The sequence below is a fragment of the Dasypus novemcinctus genome, chromosome 15 (assembly GCF_030445035.2).
Source record: "Dasypus novemcinctus isolate mDasNov1 chromosome 15, mDasNov1.1.hap2, whole genome shotgun sequence".
NCBI lineage: Eukaryota > Metazoa > Chordata > Mammalia > Cingulata > Dasypodidae > Dasypus > Dasypus novemcinctus.
Window position 1 is genome coordinate 88,342,825 of NC_080687.1, and position 6,000 is coordinate 88,348,824.

At 45.1% G+C, this 6,000-nt stretch overlaps 1 long non-coding RNA gene across 3 annotated transcripts in view; it reads right to left on the reverse strand.

The window, feature by feature from the left end:
• LOC111764436 (uncharacterized) overlaps positions 1-4,595 on the reverse strand; it is a 126,807-nt gene extending 122,212 nt beyond the window's left edge. The window contains exons 1-2 of one of the 3 annotated variants that reach the window (XR_011645835.1): positions 4,493-4,595; positions 3,475-3,561 (exon numbers count right to left, since the gene is read on the reverse strand). This is a non-coding gene — a long non-coding RNA (uncharacterized lncRNA). Of the gene's footprint in view, positions 1-3,474; positions 3,562-4,006; positions 4,234-4,492 lie in introns of those variants that run through there. The other 2 variants (XR_011645834.1, XR_011645833.1) reach the window with 2 other exon arrangements.
• Between the last annotated feature and the right edge of the window lie 1,405 nt (positions 4,596-6,000).

A 6,000-nucleotide genomic window follows, 5' to 3' on the forward strand; every position in this document is an offset into this window, starting at 1 on the left:
AGGTTATACATTCTTCTCACGTGCCCATGGATCCTTCACCAGGATACACCACATGTAGGGCACACTGCAGGTCTCAATACATATGAAAAGATTGAAGTTATACAAAGCACCTTCTTAGATCATAATGGAACGAAATTAGAAATCAAGAAAAGACAGGAAAAAGGTAACTTTACAACTGTGTGGAGTCTAAACAACACACTCTTAAATGATCAGTGGATCAAAGAAGAAATTGCAAGTGAAATCAGTAAACGTATAGACAAATGAAAATGAGAACACAAATTACCAAAACTTACAGGATACAGCAAAGCCAGTCTTAAGAAGAAAATTTATAGTCCTAAATGCCTATATTAAAAAAGAAGAAAGAGCTAAACTCAAAGACTTAACTGAACATCTAGACAAATTGGAAAAAGAACAGCAAACCAATCCTAAAAGCAGGCAGAAGGAAAGAAATAATAAAGATTAGAGCAGAAATAAAAGAAATTGAGAACAACAACAACAAAAAGAAAATAGAGAAAATCAAAACCAAAAGCTGGTCCCTTTGAGAAGATCTGTAAAATGGACAAATTGCTAGCAAGATTAGCAAAGGAGAAAAACAGGCAAATAAATACAATCAGAAATGAAAGGAGGGAGGTAATGACTGACCCCACAGAAATAAAAAGAATCAAAAGACGATATACTATGAGAAACTGTATGCCAACAATGACAACCTAGAAATGGGCAAATTCCTAGAAAGGCACAACCAACCTACACTGACACTACAAGAAATACAAGAATTAACAAACCAACCAACCATCATCAAACACCTCCCAACAAGGAATAGCTCAAGACCAGATGACTTCAGACATGAATTCTACCAAGCATTTCAAAAAGAATTAACAACAATTCTGTTTAAACTCTTCCAACATGATGACGAGGAGGGAAAATTACCCCACTCTTTTTATGAAGCCAACATCACCCTAACACCAAAGCCAGATAAAGACACTACAAGGAAAGAAAAGTACAGACAAATCTCTTCAATGAACACAGAGATGCAAAAATTCTCCACAAAATATTGACAAATTGAATCCAGCAGCATTACCAAAGACTTACACATCACAACCAAGGGAGATTTGTTCCTGGTATGTAAGGCTAGCTCAAGATAAAAAAAAAAAAAAAAAAAAAAAAAAATCAACATAATACACATTTAAAAAATTGAAGGGAAAAAACACATGATGATCACAATAGACACAGGAAAGGCATTTGACAGAATCCAGCATTCTTTCTTGGTAAAAAACACTTCAAAAGGTATGAATAGAAGGAAAATGCCACAATAGGATAAAAGGCATATATGAAAAACCCACAGCCAACATGATACTCAGTGGGGAAATGTTGAAAGCTTTCCATCTAAGATCAGGAACAAGACAAGGATGCCCACTATCACCATTGCTATTCAACATCATACTACGAGTTCTAGCTAGAGCAATTAGAGAAGAAAAAAAATATTAAAGGCATCCAAATAGGAAGAGGGGACATAAAACTTGCACTATTTGCAGATGACATGATCCTATATTTAGAAAATTCTGAGATGTCTATAACAAAGCTACTTGAGCTAATTAATGAGTTCAGCACAGCAGTAGAATATAAGATCCACATGCAGAAATCAGTGTTCGTGCACAGTAGTACTGCACAATCTGAGGAGAAATCAGGGGGAAGATTCCATTTACAATAGCAACAAAAAGACTCAATATGTAGGGATCAACTTAGTCAAAGAAGTACAGGACCAATATGAGGAAAACTACAAAACAGTGGTAAAAGATATTTAAAATGACCTAAACAAATGGAATGACACTCTGTGTTCACGTATTCTAAGACTAAATATTGTGAAGATGTCAATCCAACCTAAACTGATTTTTTTTAAAGATTTATTTTATTTATTTCTCTCCCCTTTCCCCCCACCCCTATTGTCTGTTCTCTGTGTCTATTTGCTGCGTCTTGTCAGCTTCTATTGTTGTCAGCAGAAAGGCCACTATTAAAAAGTCAGAGAACTACAAATGTTCCAGAGGATGTGGAGTGATAGGAACACTTACTCACAATTGGTGAGAATGCAGAATGGTACAGCCACTGTGGGGGACTGTTGGGCAGTTCCTAAAGAAGTTGAACAGAGATTTGCCAGTGACCCAGCACTATCACTATTGGGTCTACACCCAGAACTGAAAGCAGTGAAACAAATACACATCTGCACACCCATGTTCATAGTAGTGCTATTCACGAGGTCAAAAGCTGGAAACAACCCAGATGTCCATCAACTGACAAATGGATAAACAAGCAGTGCTTTATTCCCACGATGGAATATTATACAGCTCTTAAGAAGAAATGGGCAAGTGGATTTGGCCCAACGGATAGGGCATCCGCCTACTTCATGGGAGGTCCAAGGTTCAAACCCAGGGCCTCCTGATCCGTGTGATGAGCTGGCCCACGCACAGTGCTGATTTTCACAAGAAGTGCCATGCCATGCAGAGGTGCCCCCCCGCGTTGGGGAGCCCCATGCGCAAGGAGTGCACCCCATAAGGAGAGCCACCCAGCATGAAAAAAGCACAGCCTGCCCAGGAATGGCGCCACACACACCGAGAGCCCATGCAGCAAGATGACGAAATAAAACGAGACACAGTTTCTGGGTGTCGCTGACAAAAATACAAGCGGACACAAGAAGAACACACAGTGAATGGACACAAAGAGCAGACAACTTGTGGTGGGGTGGGGAAGGGGGGAGAAATAAATAAAAAATAAATCTTTTTTAAAAAAAGGAGAAATGAAGTAAAAAAACATTTGACAATGTCAGTGAACCTGGAGAACATTATACTGAGTGAAGCAAGCCAAACACAAAAGGACAAATACAGTAAATACAGCATTACTGTGAACTAAATATATTGTATAACATATTGTATGATTCCATTTATATAAAATGTAAATATAAATCAATTTATAGGGGGGGAAAAAAGTATTTGTGAAAGAATAGCCAAAAATGGGAGCTGTGAACAGTAGGGGAAGCACAGATGGAGAAGTGATGGATCTACTTTATTATTATTGAAATTTTAAAAATGCTCTAATAAGATTGAGATGATGAATGCACAACTATATGATGATGCCAAATACCACTGATTGTGCGGTGAACTGTATGCTTTGTTTGTTGATACGTATCGATAAAAATGATTTGTTAAAAAAAAATGACAAACAGTACTTAAAAACGGGAAACTATGTAAAATAACACTTTCACCAGAGAACAAACATTCAATTCTTTTCATCACTAGGGAAACACAAATTAAAATCTGCTACGACTTATCATATAGACATACTAAAATGGCTAAAATCAAGAAAATACCAACTGTTAACGAAGATGTGGAAAACCTGGAGCCCTCATACATTTCCAGTGAGAATGCCACATGGTGCTGCCACTTTGGGAAATATTTTGTCAGTTTCTTAAAAATATAAACTTACATCATTGTTCCTAGTTCCACTCGGAGATATCTATCCAAGACAACTTACTGTACCATGATTCCCACAGCAAGTCCACGGCCGCCAAAACTGGAAAAAAATACAAATGCCTATCACCCGGGGCTTGGAAGAGAGAAGGTGGTACATGGTAACTAGCGCTGCAGCTCCAACTAGATAATTTCATTCAACTAACTTTCACAGAATAAACAAGTTACCCGTGTCTGGAAAAATGCCAAAGACAGAAGCAGGCCCCAAGCCCCCCGCCCACGCCCCCCCACCAAGGGAGCCCCCACATCCTGGGCCCCAAACCGCACAGAAAGGGGAGGACCGGCGGGGCCGCCGCACACAACCGTCCAGCGAGCGGGAGCTTGGGCGGCCGCGGGCCGGGCGCGCCCTCAGCGCCGCGCGGGGACGGCCGCTCGCCCGCTTTTCCGCGCCGCCGGCGGCCCCGCAGCCCCGCGCCCCCCCCGCCCGCAGGCCCGCGGGCGCTCCCCGCCGCCCGCCCCGCCGCCGCCAGGTGGGGCCGCACACACACCGGCCGCCGAGCCGGCGCAGGCGGGCGTCTGAGGAGGGGCCGCGCGCTCCACCTGAGGGTTCCCGGCCCGCGCTCGCTGCCCTCTCGCCCGCGGGCCAGACACGCCCTGCGCTCGGGGAGCCCCGCGCAGCGCCTCGGCCTGGCCCGAGCACCAGGTCAGCGGTTGGAGCCAAACGCCCGACGCTCCGAAACTTGCCGCAGCCGCGCCGCGTGCTGGGCGGGGCCTCGGGGGGCGGGGCCTCGGGGGCGGGGCCTCGGGGGGCGGGGCCTCGGGGGGCGGGGCCTCGGGGGCGGGGCCTCGGGGGGCGGGGCTTAGCGGCCAGGGGCGGGGCTGAGCGGTGGGGAACGGCAGAGCGGCCCCGAGCGCGGCTGAGCGCCCGGCCACTCCCTTGCCAGGAGCCCCACCCCCGCCGCGGGCCGAGGTGGACCCGCGCGTACTTGGGGCTCCTGCGCGCTCGCGTCCCACGCGGCTTCGGGGACCCCTACCTGCGTTCTCCAGGAGGAGTGTCTCCACCCCGCGACCCGGCCACGCAGCTCCCCATGGCCAGGAGTGGGGACGCCTCCGGAGAAGAGCCGCCCGCCCCCCCTGTTGTGTGATGAATGTTCTTCTGCATCACAGAAGCCTGAAGCTCAGGGTGCAGCGCAATAAAGGGCAGCAGGGGGTGCGCTGGTGGGGGAGCGGGGAGTCTCCTCGTAAGCAGATGGTTACTGACTCCTTTTCAACTAACAGGTCATGATTCCAGGACCCAAGATGATAAAAATAGTTAAAATGGGCAGAATTCTTGTCGTTTCTCAAGATACACAGGAATTTTAAAGCGGAAAATCTTAAAGGGAAATTAAAATCTATGAAATGCTATGGTTATAAGTGAATTGACACTTGGAATATTTTAGAGCAATACTTGGGACAAACCGTCAGTAATTCATCTTTTAGGACTCATGTAATCACTCCAAACAGATTATTCCTGTAATGTCAAAAAACTATCATATAAATGGAAACTTTTTTAAAAAGTTTTATTTAATTGCCTTTTTGTAAAGCTACCTTGATGACAAAAAAAATGTTACATTTAAAAATATGAGGCTCCTGCACCCCCACCCCCACCATACTATGCAAATAAAGAGAGACAGAACCATGATTAATGGTTGGCAGGGATTGAGGGGAGTGGGGAAGGTGGAGGAACTCCTTTTGGGTCTATGAGGTTTCCTTTGGGGTGGATAAAAATGTTCTGAAATTAAATAAATTTGATGCACAACATAGTGAATGTACTAAATGCCACAGAATGTACTGTTAAAATTGTTAATTTTATGTTATGTCACTTTCACCTAACAAAAAAATATATAGATAATGTGAAGTGGAGGAAAAAGAAACTCTCATAATCAGAATGCTCTTTGGTGCTTGAAAGCAACACTTTCTACTATATCTCTCACCTGCATAGTTCTGAGTTGTCACCTGCTGATAGGAGGGTTCCATGCCATGCCAAAGGAGAAGGTGTGCCTACATTGGAAAGGAGCCACAAAAATCCTGGCTGGTTCCTGTTCAAGGAATAGGTTTCTCTAGTTCTAAAAATGGCTAAAAGCTAGGGTATTAAGTTAAACCAGTATTGTCAACACAGACATACTCCAGAGTGAATTAGGAGGAAAATGGAATTTTGCAATTGAGCAAGTCTCTTGCTAGTCTTCATCACTAGAACCAATTAAATCATTTTTCTTCCCTGCTCTAGTACAGAACCTGGTCAGAGGGTTTTTTCCCCAGCTCCTTAAGCTTCCCCTGTTCTACTAGTGCCTTTGCAGGATTCTCTCTGACCACATGAACCTTCCCTGCCATTCTTTCTGTCCCATTTCTCCCCTCCTCCCTCCTGTTCCTCCTTCCCCTCCTCCTCCTCCTCCCCCTCCTCCTGCAGCTCCTCCTCCCCCTCCCCCTCCCCCTCCTCCTCCTTCTCCTGCCTCTTCTCTCTCTTCTCTCAGGCTTTTCTAAACCACAAGAGGCAGTGGCCTCC